Below are 27255 nucleotides of genomic sequence, written 5' to 3'. Positions count from 1 at the left end.
TACATCACTGCCCTGACCACCCTTGGTTTGGGGAGCACCACATGAAATAAATCACACCGCCCGCATACCGACTTCACAATTTTTGCTGCACGACAGCACCACCGAGGAGATGGGGCAGATAAATATTTTCCCTGTTGTTCGGTGCCTAATTGTTGCTTCTACAGAACCCAGGGGTGAGACGTCATCCTTCCATCCATCCTACCACCCTAACAGCACCTGTTCCCCACTGCCCTTGGGAAACCAGGGGTGGTGAGACCTTTCTGCTGGCTCAAGCTCCCATCATCCCTCTTGTTGGTTTCTTGTGACTTTGCCTCTCACGTCCATCTCTCTCCCTCAGACCTGGGTTTCCATACGGCAGCAAGAGGCATGACTCCAAAATGCAAATATGATCTCACGGCAATCCTGCTTAAAACCAGCCGTGGCTCCCCACTAACCTGATGAGAAAACCCAAACTCATGGGTTTTCTCATGGCGGTCAACCCCTTGGAGTCTAAACCCACCATATCCGTAGTTCCCAGAACAGGGCATATGGCCCAGAGGACATTCATAGACTGAATAGCCTGGCCGTTGCTCTTCCCAGCCTCACCTCCTCTCTCTTATTCTCAGCAACACCAACTGTTTATATTTATAGTCTCTCCCACAAACCACACTGGTTCCCACCCACTCCCCCTTTCTCATAAAAGTAACCTCCCTGCCTGAAGCATTCCTACCCCCTCATGAGCCAGCATCTGTTCAACCCTGCATTTCCACCCATCACCTCCTTTTGGGAGCTTTCCCTCAACATCCCTCCCCCCGCAACCACCACCATATTGAACTAGAGACCCCTCCTTCCACAACACCCTGAGCAAAACCTGATGAAATAGGATCACAAGAACTGGAGGGAACCATCGTGCCTTACTCCCTTCTGTTTCCCCAGCACCTAACATGTAACCCAGATTCCCAGCACTGGCCGCCAAATCCATCCCGAGCCCCCACAGTACTTCTCCATGTTTCTTAGTTGCCACTTCAATGCTCTGCTTCTGAAGAAATGGTCAAAGACAAGAGTTTCCTCTCAAGCTCTTTCTATTTCTATTTTCCTCCAAAGGGCAGCCTGTGGCTTTCTATGTCATAGATTTCTTTCTCAGAAGAAACATGAAGCATTTCCCCAGAAAACTAAAACCCTTTAAAATGCCCCCACCCCGCCCCTCCGCTGACCACACATGGTGTCAAACATGTTTCATTACCCTCCTACCTCAGAGTGAATGCCCGTCCATTCCTTCCTACCTGTAGGATAGGTAGCCCCCTAGAAAATCTGGATGTCACCTCCAAAGTTCCCCAAACCCCTTCCCCTGGGGGTCTAGGTAAGAGTCTTACATAAACAGGTCTCTGGCTGATAAGTCCCCAAATCCCCACCATGCAAATTAAGCCCCCACTGTGACCCTCATTAGAATAACAACAATACTGAACACTCCCATGGTGTTAGATTTTTAGTTCACTCATGCTTTCAAAAACTATTGAATGTTCCCCAAGCAAGACATTGGTCTTGGCAATGGAGAATCAGCAATTAAACAAGTCAGCAGGTGTGGGCTCATGGGCTGCTATGAACTGGTTTTGAATCCTTGGTCTGGAAGTAACTCGTAACCAACCTTACCCTGACCCTTTCAATCTGTTAGCCAATTCAGATTCTTTGACCTGACCCTGTGTGCCGCCATGTAGACAAAGTTCCTGTGCTTGGATGCTAGTTCCATCCACGGTGGTTAATTTCCCCCGTGCCATCTAGACTAGCCCCATAAGCCCTACTTGACAACACTGACCCTGGCAGTAAGTGAGAAGCGAGCAAATCTCCAAGGAACTATGACATGAATTTCCCGTGATTAAGTAATCAGTTGTGCATTTTCTTTTTAAATCCCCGTGTTCTCTGCTTGAGGGCGGAGGCCACCCATGTCTGTCCTGTCTCCCATCAGAGCCCAGCGCTGCACAACTGGGTCTTCAGCAAACACGTACTGAGTGATGAATAAATAAGCAAAGAAATGCATCCCTACGTTACAGGGTCCTCAGCCCAAGCTAGACTCTGACGCAGCCCTTCTCCACTGTTTTATTCCGTTTTGACCCTGACAGCAAAGATCCCCGGAACTTTATTCATTGCAAAGCAAGCAATCGGGCTGGTGCAAGCAGCAATGGCCTGTGTGTTGGTAATGCCATTGCACGTTGATGGACTTCCACGGTAATTCAACATTATTATGTGTCAAATATAATTTATGGTTTAATACAATGCCAGTTTTATAACTGCATTATTGCTATATATTTACATCTGGAAAAAAATAAATCACACTGAAATTTTCCACTTTGAAGGACTTCATCTGGGATTAACTGCTGTGCCAACCAAGGCTGCGTTTTCTTGAGCTAAAATTTGGGGGTAGCTCCAGGCCTTGAAAAGAACCAAAGTCAGCTCATTGCTTCCAGATTGCATCCATTTTTTTGGAAACGGTTCAGCATGCTTTTGTCTTAAATTTCCCAAACGTGCACTAGACACCTACCCCTTGCTTTTAGGAACTCAGGAGCCCCCGGGAAGTCTGAAACTCTACCCAGTGAGAGAAACCGTCTCTCTTAGTGCTATAAAACATTAAAGAAATGCCCCAAACACTACATAAATGGCCTCTTATCACTTACACTTTTCCATTACCTAGGGTGATATGGTTGTTTTGCTGGTTTTTCAGCCAACAATTTAGCAGAAACTCTTCTATTGCAATAAATATAGATCTATATTATTTTAACACAGGTATTTGATTTACATACATGTTATAATTGATACAAATCCTTACCTCACTCGTAGCCATTTGAGGGTGCTTCTTATCTCTCATCATAAACAACACTGCCAAGAACATCTTCAGACAGTCATTTGCACACTCGTGCAATTTTTATGTCATTGAGGAAAATCCCTAAATAAATTACAGGATCGCAGGATTAAAAACATTTTTTTTTTAATAATGAAGAAAAATAACAACGTTCCCTCCAGCAGCCTTGATGATGGACACAAACGCTTCCACTCAGCTCCTGACACCCACTCAGACGTCACCTCTGCTGATTTCCCTTCTGCTACACCATTAGCAGAATCAAGAGAGGAGACTCACTATCACCGCTCGGCTCCCTCATTACCTTATAAACCTTTTCTGTGCCACTATTACACTACAGTGTAAATTAGACACGTATGCATCCATTCACACTAGTGGATTATAATTGTGTACGACAGGTGTTCAACCTGTCCTGTCCCATTTCTCTATATAATCCCAATGTCAGACACACGAGAGGTATTGTGCACATATGCAGTGAATCAAAATGCAGTTAGGGAATTACTGGAAAGGCTACCAACTTTTAAGTTTTTAATTCATGGTCTTATGGGCTATAGGAAAACCCTCTGAAAAGTTACAAAAGGTCTTAAATGTAGATTCCCCTCTGGAATAATTTCTGTGTGTGTGTGTGTGTGTGTGTGTGTGTGTGTGTGTGTGTGTGTTTCATTACTGGGTGAATTGTATCCTCCCTTCCTTCTCCTTCCTGTTCTCCCTTTTACCAGAGGTGCCTTTGAGAACTGGTCACCTGGCTTCTTGAAATGGGACAGCCACTCACTCTCAGAAGAGAGGAGACTCAGAAGGTTCTCTGTCTTGGAAGGGCTCCCCCCAGGTAGCCTTACACTGTAGGGGGCCCCTGAGATTGCACTTACTGAGCTGCTTGTGTGGGTGGTGGAGACACTGAACCTAGACACGAATTTGCCTTTGCTGAACCCAATGCTTCCGCCAAAACCCCGGTCCCTGGACTTACACAACAAGATCTGGTGCTCAAAGGCAGCTCGCTGGATTTTTTTTTTTAAGTTTATTTATTTATTTTGAGAGAGAGAGAGAGAGTACGTGTGTGTGTGTTTGTGTGTGTGTGTTTGTGTGTGTGTGTGTGTGCACGTGCGCGAGTAGAGCAGTGGCAGAGAGAGAGAGAGAGAGAAAGAGAAAATCCCAAGCAGGCTCCAATGTGGGGCTCGAATTCACGAACCGTGAGATCATGACCTGAGCCGAAATCAAGAGTTGGATGCTTAACTGACTGAGCCCCCACTCACCTGATATGATGATCCAGCTTAATGCTCCTTGGGCTGGACTGCACCACTGAAAAATTTCCACGTCCTGTTCTTCGCAATATCACAGACTTCCTTCTAGAAAGAAATGCACTGTGTCAGTTGGGGCAGGTTGTTATAACAAAAATGCCATAGACTGGATGGCTTGAACAACAGAAATGTATTTCTCACAAGGTGCTGGCAGACCCAGCGTCTGGTGAGAGCCCACAGCCTGGTCTGCAGTTAGCCGTCCTCTTGCTGTACCCACCCATGGTGGGGAGCCTAGAGAGGAAGCGGGCTTTCCGGTCTCTTCTTATAAGGGCACGAACTGCATCATTACCGTCCTCATGACCTGACCACCCCCAAAGGCCCCACCCCCTAATACCATCACACTGAGGGTTAGGATTTCAGCATACAAATTCTGCAGGAACATAAACCTATGGTTTGCAACATGCACTTCGCCAAATATATAATAAAAACCTTCTAGCTGTCCCTTCATGATCTCAACTAGTAAAAAAAAAAAAAAAAAAAAACCCACATCTTTGGGAAGGTAGTTGGCTTCTCCACTTTGCAATAACCATTAAGCCTTTCTTCCCTATCCCAAATGTGCCCTGTTATTATTTCTACCTGTTTTATTGTTGATGATGACCATCAATTAGATGCGATGTAAACAGACCACCTTACTTTGAAACAATATACACAAAAATCTCCCACTGGGAGAAATGCAGAACTTTACTTAGAATCCTGGAACTGGGGAGTCAGAAAAGACAAGAAACCATCTGAAGCAACATCATACGTTTTGCACAAGGAGTCAGGATCAGAGAGGGAAAAGGGTGGGTTTGGGGACACACAGCATCAGCCCAACAGAGGCTGTATCCCAAGTCCCCCTTACAAGGCAGCACTTATGATCCTTCTTTGTCTCATCTCTTTGATAGACATATAATTGCCATAACTAATTGGAAAAGGCATCAGGCTCGCTTTATGATGACACAGGGTGGAAAGGAAACTCGTTGTCACTGCACAATTTATGAGGTCGTTGTTAGATTCATTACTGGAAGATCACTGGGTGTAATTAGTGACCCAAATCCAAGTAGATAAAACAGTTTGGCCCTTGTTTAAAATCTTGTCTTAAAATTGAGTAATTTCCCCTACTCTAGACATAGTGCCTTTGAGGGTCATATTTAATGATCATACATCCCAGTGTGAAGTGACCCCAGGAGAACAAGAGACAACTTTGTAAATTGCACTCTGACTAATTTGCCCATCAGCTGGCATTTTCTCAGCCACCTTCACATTATTTTATGAGACTTTAGTATGATTATTATATTTATTCAATATTTTTCTCTAACTAAAATGTTTTTTGATATACAACTCATGCCTGGGACGTAGCATTTGATCAATAAATGTTTGTTGGAACTCTTTGAACAAAACCATCTGAGTAGTATCTACTCTAACCTTGACAGCAAGGTTGAGTGGTGGTGGATAGAGCAAACTTTAAATTCCCTATTTTGCAAGCAAACATGGATTGAGGACTCCTTGGATTCCTGGATGCTTAAATCCTCATTCTCAGACTTTCGCTCTAGCTTCTAGTCTCCTTTCCTTGTTTCCTCCTGGGTAGAGACATTGAGTTCAGGCTACTGAATCTCAGGAAGAAAAAAAAAAAAAAAAAAACACGTGAAATAGTACTTTCTCTAAAGAAAGAACTAAGATCCCTTGCAGCTGACGTCCTTCTGAACAATGGGAAACTTTCTAAAATAATTTCGATGGTCAAGCCATCTGAAATGAAAGATCCTGACATGGTCTCTCCCCAAAACAATCTACAAGAAAGACTACAAATGGTCTTCTGGAGATGTTGAGGAGACACTGGGGGTAGTCACAGACTTATAAGGTTTTAGAGATGAGGAGAGTTGAGGATCTAGAAGTAGCTCCCATCTTCTCAGGGGTTAGGTGAGAACCCTGAGGTCCAGAGAAGTTCAGCGACTTAGGAAAGTCGCACAGTGAGTTAGTGTCCGAGCCGGATTAGAACCCAGTTGTGGGACATCCTTCGTTAATACACCCTCTCCTCTTCCTCAGATGTATGTCTGGACCAGGGTTTCTCAACCTCAGCACTAATGACATCTGAGGCTGGACCATTCTTTCTTGAGAGAGACCACTCTTTGCACTACAGGATGGTTAGCAGTATCCCTGGCTTGCACCCACTAGATGCCAATGGCACTAGTACCTCAAGCTGTGGCAAGAAAAATGGCCTCCAGACAACACCAAGAGTCCTTTGGCATAGGGGAGAGGGGCAGGTGTTGCAAAACTGCCCCCAGTTGAAAACCACTGGGGCAGCTCCAGATAGGGCTGGACTCCCTAGGGCACTCCCCTTGTCTCTGGCCACCACCTTTCCTTAAGGCCATTCTTCCAAGAGGCCATTGTCTAAGAGTTGCAAAGTAAATCTACTCTGGTTGGTTCCATTGGACTCTTCTAGAAATAACAGAGCTGGTTCACAATAGAGAAATAGCCTGACTACTCACCCAAACAGGGCCTGGTATTTTCAGGTCCAAAACTCACCTGGGAGGGGACCCAAAGGCACCTAAGTCTCCCCATGACCAGATTCTTAAAGGTTCAATGTAGAAGCCAGACGTCAGTGTATTCTTGCATAAGGACAAATAAAAGCCTTCCATGCCTCACCCCTGAATGCTGATTAATGAGTAAAATACTAAATCAGACATTTATTCAACAAACATGGAATCCAAGAGGGACTGATTTCTTAAAGTAATCTTAGATGTTATTTTAGTTTTTTTTTTTTTTTTTAACATTTATTCATTTATGAGAGACAGAGAACACAAGCAGGATAGGGGCAGAGAGAGAAGGAGACACAGAATTAAAGCAGGCTTCAGGCTCCAAGCTGTCAGCACAGAGCCCATTGAGGGGCTCAAACTCACAAGCTGTGAGATCATGACCTGAGCCAAAGTCAGACGCTTAACTGACTGAGCCACCCAGGTGCCCCTCTTAGATGTTATTTTTAAATAACATCTTAGTGATATTGAACTATGACAGCTTGCTATCTCCGTCTTCAGTCTAAAGATCTCCCAATGCATGGCCCCAACATCCCTCCTTTCATTTCTTTACTACATGTGTGTTGAACTCTTATTGGATACAGTAAAGCAATATGGTCATCCACAAGACAGCCATGTTCTTTGACCTCGTGATTCAATCAACTTCGGTCAATGTGACCAGCAAAAGTTCTCAGATCCTCTCATCTTCCCCATCCCCACTGTCTTTATCCTTAACAGCATCATCTCTCACCTGGTATAGATGCCTCCACTCTCCTTCTCCAATCTCCCCTCAAGCCAGGCCCTAAAGAACCAGCACAAAGATTTTTCTGCAGTGTGTTCCTGGAAACATCATTGTTTCCAACCAACAGGTGGCTTCTCGTTGCTTCTATAAAGGCCTGACTTCTAAGATTTAGTACACTTTGTTCCACCATCCTCAAACACCTTTCCCTGCTCTCTGACTCACAACCTTCTAGACTTTGAGGCCGTTTGGCATCACTTGCCCCTCCACTAGTTTCATGAACCCTTCAGGCTTGCTTATGTGTCTTTCCAAATACGGTACCTGGGGCTCACCTCTAATATAACATGCATCACACAGACACATATTCCCCAGGCTGAACACAATGAGTGGCTCTTCCCAAGAAAGCAGATCTATACAGAATCTTTGGTAAAGAACCATGAATTGGTCATCTAAAATAAAGTCCGGGAAATATGAGTTTGTTTTACAAGTGTCCACACCCACCTTTCTATTTCTTCTTTGTTGGGCCCAAGATTTGTCCCTTTCTTAGAAGACCCGACTAGTGAGGCTCTTTGCAGAAGTCAATGTGGAAGGACTTAGCACTCGTTACTACCACTGTCTCCGTCAGGAATTCACCACACGTCAGATGTGGGCCGTTGCTTGCAAGCCATGGTTCCATTCAGGGAAACGAGAGAGCCTAAAAATAGGAAAAGAGGGACCAACTCAGGTTCGAACAAGAATCTCTTGAGCGTCCATTTAGAGCAACAGAGTAGACAGTGTTCTAGTTACCTACATGGGGAAAACCAAAAGGGGGGTGGACTTGAGAGCAGGCGTTAGTCTCCATACACTTTAGCTCTGGCTTATATATATTTTTAAGTGTGTTGTGTTAAATCGCTGATATATGCCTCTGCTGGCTGCCCAAAAGTCTCTGACCAACTGAAGGGTGGAACTCGCAATCCATTCTCCAACCTCACATCCAGTCGTGATGCATCCGTAGTAGTACCCAGACCCAGTGTGCACCGAGGTTTGGAAATAAATTCATTAGGATGCCATGCTCACACATGTCTACTCCACTGTAGTTGGGTCTGGGTTTGCCTGTGGGGACCTCGTATTTATTGTACTCGTCGTTCTGTTTCAGTCTGAGAAATGTCACCCCGGAATGCCTCTTACAAGTTCCTCTTCATAGAATGATAGTCTTTACAAGGGCTCACACTGTACCAGGTGATTATACTTCACAGGAATGCTCATCAATAATATGCTACAGTTCCTTCCCGAACACAGATGTCTGGTAAATATTACATGTTTATCCATACTGAGGGAGGGGAGTAAACAATGAGGGTCCTCATGAGGAGCTCTCCTTGAGAATCACATTCATTTTGGGGCGCTGGGACTAGGGTGCTCAGCAGAGGGGAAGTAGGGAGGAAGAGGTCCATGGCATGGCAGCTCGAGTCCGGTTGGATTCTGACTGCCACTTACTAGCTATATGACATGAAATGAATACACTTATGAACCTTCATTTTCTCATCTATAAATTGGGGATAACAATAGTACCTAGCACACAGTAAGTGCTCAAATGCTAGTTGTGCTTTTCATTAGGAGAGAGGACACGGACTGTCATCTAAGACACTGGGTCTCCTCACTGCATTTTCTGAAGTAAAGATTTCTATGTTTCCCAATTTTGACTTACAGCATGAAGAGGAGAGAGAGAAAGCACCAAAAAGAAATGGCTAATGAGGCCTTCTCTTTATGGAAAAAGGATGAAGATTGGCAAAACACCCTCCCTTTAAAAAAAAAAAAAAAAAAAAAGATGGTGAATCCTAGCTACTCTATTTACTGTGTGGCCTTAGTAAGGATACTGGACCTCTCTTATCTCTAGTTTCCTTGCTTTTAAATGGAGGATGAAAATATCTACTTCACAGGAATGAGATGGAGATTCAACAAGAGCACAGATTCAACACAATGCAGGCACAGAATAGTGTGCAAATAAATTGTAGAGAAAATGTAGGATTCTACAATCCTGACCCACGGTAGCCCTGTCTGCTATGTGATAAAAGAGAAAGCAAATATACATTCTGTAAAAGAGGAAGGATGGATGGATGGATGGATGGATAGATAGACAGACAGACAGATTCTTATCAGGTAGAGATGCTTTCCCTTCCCCTCCCTCTCTCTCTCTAAATACACACACACACACAGGATGGATGGATGGATGAAGAGATGGATAGACAGAGAGAGAGAGACAATAGAAGGGTGAGGAGAGATGTTATCTGTATCTGCATAACAAATTATCCTAAAACGTAGTGGCTTAACACAACAATCATTTGTTTTCTCCATCTTTGTCAGTCAGGAATCAGAGTGCGATTCACCTGGGTGCCTCTGCCTCAAGATCTCTCACGAGGCTTCAATCAATGTGTTGGCTTGGGCTGCAATCTCATCCGAAGGCCCAACCAAGGGAGGATCCACTCCCAAACTCTCTAACATGGTTGCTGCCAGGACTCGGTCTGTTATGGATTGTTGGACTGAGGCCATGAGCTCCTTGTTGGCTGTTAGCTAGGCCCACCACCAGTTCCTAGCCACCCGGCCCTCTCCACAGAGCAGCTGAGAGCCTGGCAGGCTGTCTCCATCCCAGTGGACAAGGGACAGACTATGAAAAAACATGGGATGGAAGCCAGTCTGTGTGTAAACTGTTCTTAGCAGTAACAGTCCCTCCCTTCTGCCCTATTCCACTGGTGAGTCACAAGGTCCAGTACATACTCAAGGAGAGGGAGATCAGTGGGGAACAACTTAATGGCTGCTCACTACTATCCCAGGGAATATGAAAAAGCCTCCATTACTCTATCAAAGCCCCTGGACCCACCTGTTGACAGGGGGCAGCTCATTCTTCTGTATCTTCCCATTTTAAATGCATATTTGACTTTTTCCCACCCATGCTCATTTCCTGTGCTTTTGGGTGAGGTCTGTGAGGCAGGATCGGGACGGTGTGCTTGGCGGAAAATAAAGGAAGGGAGTGAGCTTTGAATGATTAGCAAGGGAGAGGCAAGCCCTTAGCTGTCCTTATAATACCTGAGCATTTCACATTGCACATTTTCTCCATGCACAGCTGCAAGACAGAGTTACCACTTTGGAAAATTAAATTTCATAGAAAGTTGGCCATGGTTCCACTTCTCTCTCCCTATGGAAGCAAAAGATGGAAAGATCTCTGACTTGTCACAACTGCCAAATCATTTTGGGGCAATATTCTGAAGGAGTCCGAGTCCCTTCTCTGGAGAGATTCCCTAATAGAAGGCCTTAAAAGCAGCTGAAATGAGGTTAAAAGCTTTTGAGAGTAAGTGATAAAATATCCACGTGATCTGTATAAGACGGAAATAAAGACACACACAGAGAGACACAAACAAATAGACAGAAATTAGATGCTTCTCAGAAATTAGGGAGGATGCATTCTAGAGGAAACAGTCTCCTGCTGAAGAGAGGATTTAGTATCCTGACCTGCCAGCAGCCGTGTTGGATGGATTACTCCATTAGTTTATTGGAATGCTCATAAAATAAAGGTTAGCCCCATCCTAAGGATATCTTCCACCTTTTCCAAACCATACTATCAAGTTGTATTAGCTCCTTGGGTTAAGCCACCATAACAAAGAGAATGTGTGCTAATGTGACTTGCCCGGAGTTAAGCTCATTTAAAAATCTAGAATACCATGGAGAAAGTTCCCCAGGCTAAGATAAGTTTAATGAGTCTAAATCCCAGCAATGAACTCACCTCCAAAGTTTCTGAAATACTTAGCCCTGGGAAGGGCATCATTTGTTTATTCGATGCAGAAAGTCCAGCCTCCACCACCATCTCAGTAATTTGGGTGCTTGAGAATTAAAAGACAGAAAGAAGAATTTGTATTAACTTTCTCAGTGCTGTGTGATTGGAAGGTGAGCCTCCATATACACTCAAAGATACTTATACACCCATTCCGCCCAATGCAGAGGGTTGGAGAGCTTTGTCTTTCAGCTTCGTGTACAGCCAGTGTTCTGATCAGCCCATCGTCACTCCCTCCCTTTTGTAACAGTGCCCAAATCTTTCAGGAACCACACTTTGGATATCCCACATTGTCCTTGGGAAGTTGTTAATCATGGCATCCTTTCCTGCCCTTCCCCAACTAAAGGGTGGTCATGTGACTCAGGCTGACCAGTTGGAGGACTCCTTCATCCAGATAGGGTTTGGATCCAGAAAGAGCATAACTCAGATCAATTAGTCTTCTTTAAATTTTGATGTGTGGGTAGTGTGGGCAGAAAGTTCTTTCCTTTTGGATTTTGAGCCAAGAGAATGTAATATTATGGCTATCAGCAACCCTTTTTACTGCCATGTGAGGAGGGGAAGCCTGAAAAAATAGCCACAGAACACTGAAATGAAAAAATCAGAGCCCCGAGGAATATTGTCTAAGCCACCGTACAGCCCCAGACTTCCCAAATAATGGTCAGAGATTTGTGTCACTAGCCATGAAAAGCATCCTGACCAAGGCTATGATAAATACTGGAGCCATTATAAAGCGTTAAGCACTGACGATACCAAGAAAAAGGCCATAGTATTTTGTCCTGAACGTGTCCTCAGTCAAGGATTTATGGTGAGTGGTTCAAAACATGAACACCAGAATCAAACAGACCTGCATTTGAATTCCAGTTTCACCATTTCCTACTTCTGTGTCAGTGGTAGGCAGAATTCTAAGGTAGCCTGGAGATTTATCCTGCACTCACCCTGGGTACATGCTTTGCATTAGACCCTTCCCCTTTATGTGGGCAGGGCACGTGAATATGAGGAGGTCTCGCTCCAATGATTAGGTCACATTATATGGCAGAGGTGAGGGGATTTTGAAGGTTCAGTTGAGATTCTAAGTCAATTGGCTTTGAGCTCATCAAAAGGGATTGTCCTGGTGAGCCTGGCCTAATCAGGTGAGGTTGTCTTAAAAAGAGATTGGACCCTTCTGTAGAGAGAGGCATTCTCTTGCCTGCCTTAAACAATCAAGAGCTATGCTTTGAACTGCTTACAAGGAGAGGCTGCCTCTGGGAGGCCTAGACCCAGACTATAAAGAACAAGATTCTTCCAACATTTCAGTAGAGTTTGGAAGGGAACCCTGAGACACAGATACAAGAATGCAGCCCTGATCAACACTTCAATGGCAAACTTCTAAAACCCTACTTGGAGAACCCAGCTAAGCCTTTCCCAGATTCTTGACCCACAGAAACTGTAAAATAATAAATGTGTGTTGTGTTAAACCATGAAATTTGTAATGTGTGTTATGCGGCAGTAGAAAAGCAATACAATGCCTGCTCAAAATGAAGCTTTCTGACCCTGAATTTCTTGGTCTAATAAATGATAATTGTAGAAACACCTACTTTTATTGGCTCTTGTCAATATTAATTGGCAATTCCTATGTAATTCACTGCTTGATCTATGGTTCAATACCTATTAATTGCTAGCTTACCTCCTCACATGTTAAGTGTGTGTGCCCATAAGGGGTACTTCCATCACCAAACACCCAAACATCAGGAAGGTCATCAATCTGTAAGGTCATCCTATCTATCTTCTTGCTTTTATAGCAAGGGAAGCAAGGTCCAGAAAGGGACAGTGACTGGCCCCAGACCACAAACCTTGTTAGTACCTTCAATAAGGACTTCTGGCTCTCAGCCAGGTTCTGCCTGAGTTGCCCCCCTTCCAAAAAAGGAGGCTCTTTTGCCATACTTGACACAAACATTCCTATAAGGTCAAATTGTTTGAAGGACCCAAAGCTTTTATCTCCTGTATTTTGTTATCTATTGCTATGCAACAAGTTATCCTAAAACTTAGAACTGAAGAATGGAAACATTTATTTTGACTTATTTAAATTTTAGCTATTTAACATACAGGACAATACTGGATTCAGGAGTAGAATTCAGTGATTCATCACTTACATTCAACACCCAGTGCTCATCACAACAAGTGCCCTCCTTAGTACCCATCACCCACTGAACACATCTCCCACCCACCTCCTTCCATCAGCCCTCATTAAGAGTCCCTTGTGGTTTCTTTGCCCCCCACCCCATCCCATATGTTCCTCTGCTTTGTGTCTTAAATTCCACATAGGAGTGAAATCATATGGTATCTTTCTTTCTCTGGCTGACTTATTTTGCTTAGCATAATACATTCTAGCTCCATCCACATGATGGCAAATGGCAAGATGTCATTCTTTTCGGTGACTGGTAATACTCTATAACATTCCACGGAGTAATATTTGACTGATGAACGGATAAAGAGGATGTGGTGTATGTATAGACAGTAAACACATATTATCTCATTGTTTCTGAGGGTCAAGAAGCTTGGTGTAGCTTACCTGGCTGCCTCTAGTTGAGATGTCACATGGGGTTGCCCCTAACCCGTGGACAGGGGCGACACTCATCCGAAGGCCTGACTGAGGCTGGTGTCCATGTCAAGCTCACTCACCTGCTGGAAAGGGGCTCCAGTTCCTTGCCACATGGGTCTCTTCAGGAAGCTGCTTGCAAGCCAGAAGCCAGTTTCTCTCTGAGCGAGGGATCTGAGACAGAGAGCATTACCACGATGAAAGCTGAGACATCTTTTAGAAATTAACGTTGAAGTAACGCATCATCACCTCCGCTGAGTGCCACTGGCCACAAAGATCAACCGTAGTACAAAGTGAGAGGGCGCTCCACCAGCGTGTCATTGCAGGAGATGCCATCAATGGGGGCCGTCTCAGGGGCTGGCTTCACGTCTCTCTGTAATGCCTAAATAGCCACACCACTGCCGGGGGAGATGGGATGACTTCGTCCCAGCCCTTGTGGTTAATGGAAATATAAATACCGTGACAGTGGAACCCCTGCCAAATAGCACATGAAAATGGCATTTGAAAAGTGCAATTAGTACTCTTTTTTCCCGAGAAGGTCTGCTCTGTTTAATGATCTACATATCAGTGCGTTCCAAGCAGAGGTATTAAATGTCTTAGAATACATTACAACATTACAGCATCTTCAAAAGATATCAGCAAAATGACCATTACTTGAATTGGCTATAAGCAAAGCTTCAGAAGGTCCAGGTGGCCTTGAAATGCAGAGCCGCACTGTGGCAAGAGGGAAGGGCTATGGAAGTCTAGCTTCTAGAAGTCTACATCCCTTGTTATTAACAGGCTCTGCACTCACGTTGTGACCACAGCCCAGCTCCCAGGCTCCCCCAGCGGACGCCTGTGCGCTGTACAGATGAAACGTTGTTTTGCAAGAACGGAATGATCACAGGTGGGGTATGGGCAGGCTTGCCCCAATATGGTGACCTCGGTGTGGACATTTCATCACATCCCTGACTTTGTCCCCCTGTCTGTTCTGCAAACTGGCCAGGTAAATTGTCCTGAAATGTAAATCTACTCATGTCACCTCCCTGCTTTTTAAAAAGATTTTGGAGGTGTCTCCTGGCTTCTGGGGAGGGGGACGTATGAAATACGTAGCTAAAAAAAACAAATTCTGGCTCTAATGCTTCTCTCCATCCTTCTCTGGGTGACAGTTACCCTGAAGTCTCTCGATGTCCACGCTCCTTTTGCCTCTGGACCTTCCCCACTACTCCTGCTTGGTGGCCCACTCCACCCTGCTCCCCACCCCACCTTCACCTTCCTGAACCCCACACCTCCCCTTACTCAGTCCCATGACAGCTTACACTCTCCCTCAGAGAACTTGCAACAATAGCAGATAAGCATTTAATTGTATTGTTAGTTATTTGTTATCTGTTCCCTGCTTTTAAACTACAGCCGCCCTGAGAGGGGGAATAGTATCTGTCTTGCCCCACTGCTGTATCCCCAGTGCCCAGGACAGTGCCTGGCACATGTAGATGCCCCAAAATATTTGTTAAATGAATAAAAATGGAGAAACACAAGCTAGATCAGTTATTACCAACTACCGCCCATGGACAAAACCCAGTCTACCACCATTTTTACAAATAAAATTTTATTAGAACACAGCCATACCCACTTGTGTTTGCCCATCTTCTGTGGCTGCTTGCTTTTCCTTCCTTGCTTTTCCTTCCTTCCTTCCTTCCTTCCTTCCTTCCTTCCTTCCTTCCTCCCTCCCTCCCTCTTTCTTTCTTTCTTTCTTTCTTTCTTTCTTTCTTTCTTTCTCTTTCTTTCTTTCTTTCTTTCTTTTGAGAGCTCAAGCAGGGGAGGGGCAGAGGGAGAGGAAGAGAGAGAATCCAAAGTAGGCTCACGCTGTCAGCACAGAGCCCGACATGGGACTCGGACCCATGACTGTGAGAACATGACCTGAGCCGAAAACAAGAGTCAGATGCTTAACCGACTGAGCCACCCATTCATTCTGTGGCTGCTTTCGTGCTACAAAGGCAGAGATGAGGAACTGCCCCAAAATCATCTGGTCCGTGAGGCAAAAATATTTACAATCTCACCCTCTGCAGAAAAGTCTGCTGACTGCCAGACTAGATTCCAATCTCTCAAGAGGTAACAAGAAAACCGGAAAGTTTTATGAGGAATAAATGCAATTTCCTCCCAGGCCCATCCTCCATCCAACAAGATGGTGTAGATGGGAATGGAGCTGTGTTTTGGAAACTTCAGGAACTCAAGGTGTGGAGTGCCTGAAAGGAAGCTCTTGGACAGGGCCCGGGAGGCACTACTGATCATGCTGCAGTTAGAACCGAACATAATGAGCCAAGGCATTGATTGAGGCATAAGTGACGGCAAATACAAACGTGATGACCAGAGGTGACAGTGTTCATGGTCAAAGTCAGAGGCTGAGCTCTGGCGTTGTCACAAGCACCATGGAGGAGGAAGGGCCTTGGCTTCTTGTCATTCTTGGTCTTAATCGGCTGTAATGGATGTGTCACCTTCCAGGGCCAGGTGGACCCACGGCACGCTGTGATTGATCATCGGTGCCATCTGAGTTTCTCAGCAACCTCGGCCTATTCGTTCTGTACTAAATGGACAAGGGCTCATTGACATCCATGAATGAATTCATCGATGTGCGGAGCAAAGTGTCAACCCAATGGGGCAAGGTAGACCAAGAGGCATTTGAGAGCTCAGGTAAGCAGCTGGGGTCTGGGCAATGGCATGGAGAGTCCAGCCTGGGCTGGAAACTACTGGCAGGGACTATAATGTGCACAAATACATTGTGGAGGGGCAAAGACCATGAGAACAGTACCAGGGAAGAGTTGGCACTTGGGGCAAGGCCTCTAAAAACAAGGTCTGTGGAATGTCAGCCTTAGGCTCACAGAGCTTATAAAAACTGAGACTTCTGGAACCATTCCATATCCACTGAACCAGAATCTCTTGGGGGAATCTGGAAATCTATATTTTTAACAAAGATCCCAGGTGATTTTTGTGCCCCTGAGAATTTGAAATCTACTGAACTAAGACGGTAAGATTCCTGTCTACTTTGGTTCATACTACCTAGACTCATAGCCAATGGGTGAGGAAGGAGGAGGAGGTAAGTAAACACTTCTCGTTGGAACAAAAGGGGTAATTCTGGGATCTTACACTAAAGAACACAAGTTTTCTTATGTACTCCTCTTGCAAAGCCATGATGTGCTTGAATGAGCTGATCTGGCCATCTTTGGTCCACTCAAAAGCATTACCTTACTTAACTATTGCACCAACCCTGAGTCAGTGATAGTCTTTCCTGAGAAGGCTAGACTAAAGCAGGGAAATAATATGCAAGAATCAATAGCTGGTAATGACAGAGCTGGCCTCCCCTCTTCCCTTCCTCCCTCCTTCCCTTCCTCCCTCTTCTCCTTCTTTCCTTCCTTCATCAGAGTGGGTCAACAGAATGTCTTAGGTCTGATCACTAGGAGGCAGACTGTGAACCAAGGATTCAAGTGCAAGTAATTCCTCAAGGAAGGGGTCCAGGAGCAACCAATAAGGAAGTGGAGACGTTAGCACAGGGAAGAGAAAACAGGTAACCAAGGGCAGTTACAGGTGAAGCTCCAAATGCACCCTGAACCCACGGCCATCTCTGGGCTGAAAATTATCTCCAGGCCTTGATGCAAAGCCACCAGACTTTTGTACTTGCCCACCAGTCATTGGCAGCTGCCGTTGGGGTGAGAGGCAAAACTCCCAGACATCTCCAGCTTTCAGAATAAAATCTTAAGAAATACCAGCATCCAAGGACATTGTTCCAGAAGTCAACCATTTTGGAGCAATTTCACACTTCCCAGCCTGAAGCTCCGTCCCAGCCCTTGTCTGTGTTCATGTTGGTGTCAGGGCCCCCAGAATGACATCTATCATAGGACTTGTAATGACATTAAAGTAGAGAAAACTTATGGGCCAACAAGGGCATCTTTTATCACCCCACATCCTTTCTCTTCCTTTTGCCAAGGCTGTGTTTTTTTTCCTGTAAGCAGGAAGGTTTGAATGCCCACCAGCTGCATACAAATTCTCCCTGTGTTCCTTGCTTAATCTACCTTCAGCTCAATTTTTTTTTAGGAACTTCCTGCTGACTCCCCATCACCTTCTTGCTTCAAGTTTTTTAGGGCCTTGATGGAAACTCTGGTCTGCAAAAATTATTCACCTTGGGGTTGTCAAATACAAAATGCACCAGACAATTAACGAGAAGATTTCATGTAGGCTACTACAATAGGAAGATAATTCAGTAATAAGGATGTCTCAGTGGAAAGGAAGAGCGTTTGAGGTGGGTTTGGAAGTCATTTGGCGGGAGGGTTGGAAGGCATTTCACAAGTCTTGGGGGAATCATGAAAAGGTATAGAGACCCTCATATCTGGGTCACTGAGGAAAGCGGAGGTGGGTCTTATGTTGGAATATGTAAGAGGGAGGGCGGTACTTTGTGATAAGCCATTTCCCTGGAAAACAAAAACATAAGGATGTTTTTTTTTCTAATTTTTTTTTATGTTTATTTATTTTTGAGACAGAGGGAGAGACAGTGCGCGAGCAGGGTAGGGGCAGAGAGAGAGGGAGACACAGAATCCGAAGCGGGCTCCAGGCTCTGAGCTGTCAGCACAGAGCCCGACACGGGGCTTGAACTCACAGACTGCAAGATCATGACCTGAGACGGTCAGACGCTCAGCCGACTGAGCCACCCAGGCGCCCCAAGATAAGGATGTTTCTTAAGCCTCACTGTTTTGGGGCACCTGGGTGGCTCAGTCAGTTAAGCTAACTCAGCTCAGTTAGTTTAGCTAACTCAGCCAGCTAAATCTCCAAGGCATGTTGAAGAGAGGGAGTTTCTGTGATTCACGGACACCTGAGCCAAAGCTCTGTCCTTTGAGAGGAGCTGGGGTCATCACTTGATATTTTCCCCCAGACTCCTGTCTTTGTGAGGATGACCTCCCCAAAGTTCAATAGCTTTGGGCTTGGTTACTACTGGTCTACCTCACAGCTACAGAAGACCGTGGCTAAAGGGAAAGTAACCCAGCACAGGAAGAGAGAAAGCACATGCACAAAGTCAAGCGCGGCCACCGTGCAGAACAGCTGCTGAAATCAGGCGGCCACGAGCTTGGACTCTGACTTCCCTAAGCAGAAACCGTGACTTCTCACATATGGCGGGTCCGTGCCCTCTTACAACTTCTCAGCAATTCCTCTTACAATTCCTTTGCAAGGAATGCCTCTGTTATCTGTAGGGTAAAATGGTAGGAAAAGAATGAACGCTGGACCCAACTTAGTGTAACAGGCATACAGCCACCCTCCACTTGCCAGGGAATGGGTGCCGTTGACCTGCTCCTGCGGCCCGGTCTTCATCATCCTATTGTTTGTCTCCTGCCCATTCAGGGTCACAAACTCAGCTTCCTAATCCAACAGCATGGACTTGTATAGCAGTCTAGATTTTACCCCACATTTCATCACACTTGATCCTCACAGTGAGGGAGGGAGCATCTATCCCACTGTACCTATTTTTTTGAAGTTTGCTTATCTTGAGAGAGAGCGTGCAAGTGGGGGAGGGGCAGAGAAAAAGAGAGAGGGAAAGAGAGAGAGAGAGAGAGAGAGAGAGAGAGAGAGAGAGAGAGAATCCCAAGCAGTTCCGCACCATCAGTGCGGAGCCTGACGCAGGGCTCAAACCCACAAACTGTGAGACCACTACCCCAGCCAAAATCGGACGCTCAACAGACCAAGCCACCCAGAAGCCCCTCCACTACATCTATTTTTAAAGAAGAAGCCAAGAATGGAAAACGACTTGCCCAGTGTCACACTGCTGGTAAGTAGCAGAGTTAGAGAAACCCTAGTCTCCTGGGTGACATTCCCGACATCGTTTCTCATCTCTGCCAAGTTCCTCCCCTGCGTTATTTGCATTAATAAGTGGGACTTGGAGACAGAAACAATCTTTTCCCTAATCGTGGACTTCAGCTACTCCTCGAGAGATGTATTCTATGTTTCCCCAATTACTTCACCTCTGGAGACAAAGAATATGCTCCATTGGGGTTTTTCTAACCAGGATGATGCTCTTATCTGGCAAGGATACTGCCCACGGAGAGATCTTTCCATTTCCCCCAAAGGTTAGAGAGACGGAGAGAGAGAGAGAGAGAGAGAGAAGCCTTTTAATTCTGTTTTCATTTAAATAGCCACGGGAATTGGGAACTCAAGATAACCAATCAGTTATTTGCTAGTGGAATTTTCCTGGTAAGGAGAGAGAGCACTTAGACCCAAAATGTATACATTTCTTCCAAAATGTCATTCAACATCTATCTCTTTCCCAGATAGTGACAAACGTTCCGTGTTCCTGTCAAAATGCCAGCTTTCAGCACCAGCCTTAATAATAAAAGCCAGATCCAAAATCCAACAGAGAAATTGCAACTTTGCCAGCAAAGAGTTTATCATCCCATTTTATTTTAAGGTGCCAGGGTTACTTTTTTTTTTTTTTTTAATTTCCTTTCTGTTTTCTCTTAATTAAAAAAAAATCATCAGTCTATTCCTTTCATTTCATGTCCTTCCTGAGAACCTTTCACTAATACATGTTTTTTTTTCCCTAAAATATGATTGTGGGATGTCTCAAAATAATTTGCTTAAAAAATACCCACACAGACATCACTCGCGGTTCTAATTTGGCTAAAGCTGTTAACAACTGTGTGACACTAAATAATAAACAGTATGTAAAAACAGAGAATTGCCCTTATTTATTTTGCAAGACTGATTTTCCCCTGATTTTTCTTTCCTCTCCTTCACCAGCAGCCCCACACCGAACACACACACATCCATCTGAGGAGACAGGGGGAACTTATAGCCCAGAAGCATGGCCAGGTTATCCTGTAAGTAGGTATCCTGTGAATAAGATACAGATTTTTCCACCTTGTACTTGCACATCTCTGCAGACACTCTGGGGATCACAGTAATGAGATGCACTAGCCTGAATCCAAGGGAGGGCCTCAGGATACAGTGAGGACCCAGAAAGGTCAGGAACACTAACCGTAGGGGCTGAGATGTTGGGGGAAAGAGACCTCTACAGAGGACTTACTACGGGATTGTTATGTCCTATGCACCATCCTGAATGCTTTACACAAATTCACCCATTATAGCCCCCCACAAACCACCATGAGATGGCTATTAATGTTATCCCCATTCTACAGATAGGAAAACTGAGGCTGATGGAGGGCAAGGGACTTTCCAAAGTCATCCAGCCATAGGTGACAGAGCCAGGAATTCATCTGGGGTAATCTGACTCCACAGTGCAAGCTCTGAAGGGTCCAGAAGGCTCCAGAACATTCTGTGCACATTGCATTGTCATTCAGAGACCTCTGCTCTCTCCCTGTCATCCTGAGGCAGCCTCCTAGCCCCACCAGGACTCCAGAAATCCAGAAATCGTGCTCTGGAGAGACATCTGAGCCATGGTCGGGGCTGCCTCACCCCTCCTTCTTCCCCCATCAGACATCAATGACGAAGGGCTGTCTCTGGGACTGGGGCCACAACTCTCTTCCTGTGGCTCCTTTTGGTCACCGAGCCCTGCTGTCCTGTTTCTTGGCAACTTTGCCTCTTTGTAGTGTCCAAGTGTTAATTGCTTAACACCAGAGATTGTGCAGCTGTTGTCATGGTACCTCCTTGGCCCCTTCCCACCATCATCTAAGACACACACAGCAATTCCGGCCTCCAGAAATCTCCCACCTGGGCCCATCTGTGGTTCCTTTGGCCCAGCCCCAAACTCACTCTTTGGCCATCTTTCCTACCAAACACGGCCCCACCTAGGGTCGGAAACATGTTTATGATGCCTGGGCCAGGAACCACACTCTGCAATTTGTAAGCAGTGCGCTCAGTTGCCCCCAACCACCCTTTGATGTGAGGACTGTCATTATCCCTCCTCTACAGATGGAGAAATGGACCGGAGGTAAGTGACAGAGCAAGGACCTGACCCCAGCAGTAACAGACTAACGAGCCCATGTTCTTACCACGATGCTAAACAAATAGTTACAGCAGTGTTAATAATAACAGGGACAAAATAAGCTTCTGAAAAAGAGGGAAAAATCCACAAAATTCATTCAACTCTCTGCGAGCAGGTAAACTCCAAGAGGGAAGGGGACTTGTCTCAGATACCAGAACAGGATTCAGCGCACGGCAGATGTTTCGTCAAGAGCTTTGAATAAATGCATGAATGAATGGTGTGTGGACTCACCTGGTTCCTTTGTTCTTTCAACACACAGACCACGTGTCAGGCTGGAGGCTAGAAGCTGGGGTTACAGAGATGAGCAGAGTATGTTTCCATCCCGCAAAGAGCTCAGGGTCCAATGTCGGGGACAGGCACATCTGGTACAGGTTCCTGGGCGAGAAGGAAGCCCAGAGAGATATTCACCTTATATATCTACGTCACCACACCAGGCTCTTTGCAATCACAACAGGCCAGGTCTCCCACTCAAGCTGTGGGTAGCAAAGGTCGTCATTCCCCTGAGGAAGTTTATCCTTCCTGTCATCACGGACTGAGGGGCAAAGACGGACTCCAGGAACCCCAAAGCACAGGGTCCCGCATCCGAGGATGCTGTACCGGGTTCATCTGTAGGGCGAATAGCTGTATGCGTCAGATGTAATGAATCTGGTAGACTGCTGCTTACAGGCAGCCCAAAATTATTCAATGGCTAGCGCAGGGAGCAGCTGATAAACAGCCAGACTGTGAGAGTATGTCAGGGCTTTGCCACCTTACAAATTACATAAGAATGGGCAAATTAGCATAGATGAGGAATCGACACACACAGTCCCTGGATCTTTCTTTTCCTGCAAGTACCTGCACGGGAAGAACTTAGAATAGGCAACAGGCCATCCTCTTCTGGAATATGCTGGAATACGGAGGAAGGTGGCTGAAAGCGGGCACCTCCAGTTTACAAATTATTGGAAAGGGGAGATGCTGCCTGGGTTGGAGGTGGGGCGGTGGGGGCAAAAGAGGTACTCGGTGCCGTGAGCCCCAACATAGCCCTTATCATTAGCCTTGGACTCAGACATCTCTTCACTGAGATGTCTGCTCACTCACCTGTTCAACACATAGTTATGTTTTCTGAGCACTTCCTGGGTCCCATGCACTGTTCTCCATGTCTGGGGCACAGGAGTAAATGCCTCTGGGGACTTACATTCTGCTGGGGGAGACAGATAATAAAAATAAAAATAAACAGGGGAGCCTGGGTGGCTGAGTCGGTTAGGGGTACGACTTTGGCTCAGGTCATGATCTCGCGGTTCATGAGTTTAAGCCCCGGGTCGGGCCCTGTGTTGACAGCTCAGACTGGAGCCTGCTTCGGATTCTGTGTCTCCCTCGCTCTGCCCCTCCCTGACTTGTGCATGTGATCGCTCTCTTGCTCTCTCTCTCAAAAAATGAATAAACATTTAAAAATTTTTTTAAATAATGAAACAAAACAAAAATAAACATATAACAAAAGCAAGACCAGCAGGGGGCGATACACACTGTGTAGAAAGCTAAAAAGGATGCTGGGATAGAAGTCACAGGACGGAGGTGGGATGCCATTCTGATTAGAGGGTTCAGGGAAGTGACTTGTGGGGGTGACGTGTGAGCTGAGAGCTCACCCTCCCGACCTGCACTGTCCACACGGGTAGCCACTGAGCGCTTGAACTATGGCCAGTCCGAAGAGAGCTTGCCATCAGCATAGAGTCCACACCAGACTTCAAAGACCTAGTACAAAAGAAAGAGGTAAAATATGTAATTAATCCTTTTTACAATATTGATCAGATGTTATGATGATAATATTTGGGGCAATGGGGATTAAAGAAAATTAATTTCCTATTTCTTTTTATTTTTTAACATGGCTACCAAAAAATTTAAAATTTCCCACGGGGCATCCATTCATGGATGGCACTGCATTTCCAATGGATGGCTCTGCTCCCGACAGAAAGAAAGGAAAAACAAGAGCAAAGGTTCTAAGCGTTGGGGCAGTGGGACATGTCTTTGTCCTCGATCTACCACTCGTTGGCTATGTGAACTTGGGAGGTTCAGAGCATCCTTGGTGCTGAAAGGCGTGTTAATCACACTTTCCTCCTGTGGGCAATGGCAGGAATGCATGAGATAAGGAGTTTACATTAAGGATTTCTTCTCGACTGCCTGCCATGTGGGAATGGAACAGAGCAGGTATGTTGGTGGCCCATGTGGCCATGGACATAACCCTTCCCTTCTGGAGATTCAGGAGAGCAAGGCTGAAATAATCTACTGGGCTTTCCTGGCTGTCAGCCTTCCTCTGCCTCCACCATCTGTCTGTCCCGAGACCCCAGCACAGGCCCTGGGCCTCGCCTCCAATCCCAGCACCCCCTTTTTCAGCCACTGTGGTTCTTTCTAGGTGTGAGCTCACTGGAAAAAACAAGAGCCAATTTTCATCACAGAAACTTGGGAGATTTTACTATCATATCGATGTCTGGCTAGGAGCAGAATGAGCTTGTCCAGCCTCACTTGAAATTGGCTTTTCTGAAGCAGGCTTCTAAGGAAGAAAGGATCATTCCACCGGATGGACTTCAGGATACCTCTCCAGCAGGGGCGGAGGTGGGGGCAGGGGACGGGGGACAGTGGCCTTCCAGAACCTCCCCTCCCGGGTTTCTCCCCAGCTCGCTCTGTTGGAGGGCTCCCGCTGTGGATGGCAAGTGGTGATGTGGCGACATGGGGCTAAGAACCAATGGTTGAGGCGGACGGGGTTGTTGGGAGCTTTCAGTGAGGTTATTGAAGCTGCTTTAATGCACAGCAGGTACTCAACACATTCTGTTTCTCTGTTCTTTTACCACTCTCTTCTCCATTTCCTGTGGCTTGGGAAGAAGGGGAGGCCCATCCCATGTCTCCGCTTCTGTCCTGAGAGAATCAACGTAATTCTCCACAGCCTAGTGGGCTCTTGGAATTGAAGACAGCATGGTGGGCTCTTACCCAAACCCACTTCTGGTCTCCAGTGGTCATCTATGGGCAACACACTCTATCCTGTGCTTTGTAGACATTATCTATTTCTCCATTTGACAGGAGAGGAAAGTAAGTCTCAGACTTCATGAGACTTGACAAGGCCCCATGAACAGCTAACTGGCAAAACCAGGACTCCAAAGCCAGCATTCCCAATACTCCATTCCCCCTCCCAGGATCATCCCAGAATCACCCCAGAACAGCAGGTGGTCTGTCCTCTGCTTAAAACCTCCAGCGATGGTAAGCTCACTACCTCACAAGACACATACCAGCTAGCACTTACTGTGCATGAATTGGATGCCACACTCTGTTCCAAGGGCCCCGGTTACTCAACTTATCCTGATTCTACTCCTGTGAGGCAGGTACTGTTGCTTCCTTCTTTCCAAGGGGAAGATATCGAAGTTTCCTCTGTTCACTGACTTGTCCACAAGATAATAAATGACAGACCAAGAGCTAACAAATACCAAAGCCCAGACCCTCCGTCCTTCTGAGGAATTTCATGACCTATATGCCTAGGGGGACCCAGGAGAGTCCAGTGGGTCCAGTGGGCACGGCAACTGGGCGTCTCCACCACTCACTAGAGACCATCACCAATGCCTACAGATGGGAGGGCATGTTTCCAATGGCCGTCATCCTAAAGACGCCTCAGACCCTCTGTACACAAGACAAACCCCCGCCTAGAATGAAAGCTGTCTGTGAATGACCCATCAGCATTCCTTAAGAAGGCCATGCTGCTCTATTCACGATCGCCTCCTACCGTATGTGATAAGCTGTGACGTATGGTGTTCATTTACTCTACTGCTCCCGCAGAAATATGGCGGGCACAATCAATTTCCTTGTTTGTTCTCTGACCCACTGTTCTTGGGTTAAGCAGACTGCTTTGTCTACATTTGTCAGTTGATACAAGCTTCTCCCTGCCATAGGCACTGCTATTGATGAACATCGTCAGAATACGGAGCCTTGAATAATGTATAAAGGATTCAACATGCAAAGTGTCCCTAGGAAAGGGAGGGGGTTTGGGGGTGGGGAGAGAGAGTGTTATATGTTTTCTCTGTTGGAGCGCCTTCATTTACAAAGCATATTTGTCAAGTCTTTTGCTAAGAGTAATGCCACGGAACAGCCTCCCATCATTCTTGTTAATGGGACTGTCTGTGTGTTACAGTAAACAGCTATAACTCTTCTGCTAGAGCCATTGTACAAAAGGCAGAGTTTTTCAGCATCCAATTAAGGGTGTCTCCAATTTGCCAGCCAGCATCATGAGTGCTGTGGCTCAGCCATCAGGCAACCTGGGCATTGTGAGGCTTCTGAGAGGACAGAGGGAGCTGGGAGGGCTGGGCTGCCCTGCCTACACTCAGCCAAGGGGTCTGGAACTCAGCTCTCGTCCTGGACAACCCCTGCTATCCTTCAAAGGCTACCACGTCATACCAGATGAGTGTTCAAAGATGTCGGCCTGGTATGCCAGGTCTTTCCCAGACTCTTACAAAGACAGGAGAACATACGAGCTCTGGGACACATCCACATGCGTTCCAATCTCAGCTCAGCTACACGCTAGCTGTGGGACCTTGGGCAAGTTACTTGACTTCTCTGAGCCTGGGTCTCCCATGTGTAAAAGGGGACAAATCACAACACTTGCTTTAGAGGGTTGTTTTGAGAATCAAGTGAGGTGATGCACAGTCACAAGGTCATTGTCAATCATCATCATCATCCCTAGACTCGGACACGGCTTTTTCCTCACCTCTCTGTGCCTAGTAGATCAGTATGCATCTTTCATGTTTCACCTCCTGACAACTGCACTCAACAGACACTCGTCTCCATTAAGATTCCCAGTAGGGAGGGAACTGCCAAGAACCAGGTCCACACATCTCTCCCCTAACTACCTTCTGGGGTAGGTTCTACAGCCCCATTTCACAGATGAGAACACTGAAGCTTGGAGAGTTGCAATCACTCACTGAAGGGTTCATGGCTCTCAGGTGACAGAGTAAGAGCTAGACACCCAGCCTTCCCGGATCCAGAGTCCTGTGCTCCCCACTTGTCTCAGGTCTAGCCATGATCCCAGCCCAGGGTCAGGCCTCCCCACCTGGCCCTAATTACAACCTTTTCGGACCGTATTCCCACATGTGTGGGTCTCAAGGAAGCGTCTAAAGTCCTTAGAACCACAGAATGTCTCAGTTTTATTCTTGCATGTATTTATTTTTTAAATGTGTGAGATGCTAAGAACCTAAGGTTGTCATTCATTTCACGTGCCTGCATTTTGTGGTCTGAGAAGCAAGGGTCTGGTTTCAGGAGCTCACCCAAGGCCACGCATAGAGTGTGTGGCAAAATCAGGGTTAGAACCCGGATCCCCTGATCTGTAATCCACCCCAACCAGGCAAACACATGATCTTTCCAAGATGTCTATTCACTGACTCTGGTTTTCATGCCTTGCGGGAGGAGGATGGAAGGGTCTTCAGTCACCTGCCTCCCGTCCTGGTCTGCATCCCTCCCCCTACAGTCCTGCCGCCTCCTCGGTGTCACTTTGTCCAGAGAGATGGAGAGTGGCTTAAGCCTTCCTCCAAGAGGAAAGCTTTCATATCCACTCACTCG

The 27255-nt window shown here is 46.1% G+C and overlaps 1 long non-coding RNA gene across 2 annotated transcripts in view; it reads right to left on the bottom strand.

Moving 5' to 3' along the window:
- Positions 1-2805: 2805 nt before the first annotated feature.
- Positions 2806-27255, bottom strand: part of LOC123589375 — a 33114-nt gene continuing 8664 nt past the window's right edge. The window contains exons 2-8 of one of the 2 annotated variants that reach the window (XR_006708288.1): positions 23344-23405; positions 22765-22867; positions 21919-22062; positions 13814-13904; positions 7855-8047; positions 4081-4173; positions 2806-2917 (exon numbers count right to left, since the gene is read on the bottom strand). This is a non-coding gene — a long non-coding RNA (uncharacterized LOC123589375). The remainder of the gene's footprint in view (positions 2918-4080; positions 4174-7854; positions 8048-13813; positions 13905-21918; positions 22063-22764; positions 22868-23343; positions 23406-27255) is intronic. The other variant, XR_006708289.1, reaches the window with a different exon arrangement.

This window comes from Leopardus geoffroyi, chromosome E3 (assembly GCF_018350155.1).
Source record: "Leopardus geoffroyi isolate Oge1 chromosome E3, O.geoffroyi_Oge1_pat1.0, whole genome shotgun sequence".
In the NCBI taxonomy this organism is placed as follows: domain Eukaryota; kingdom Metazoa; phylum Chordata; class Mammalia; order Carnivora; family Felidae; genus Leopardus; species Leopardus geoffroyi.
Note: the sequence above shows the minus strand (reverse complement) of the source record. Positions and strands in the feature narration are given on the sequence as shown.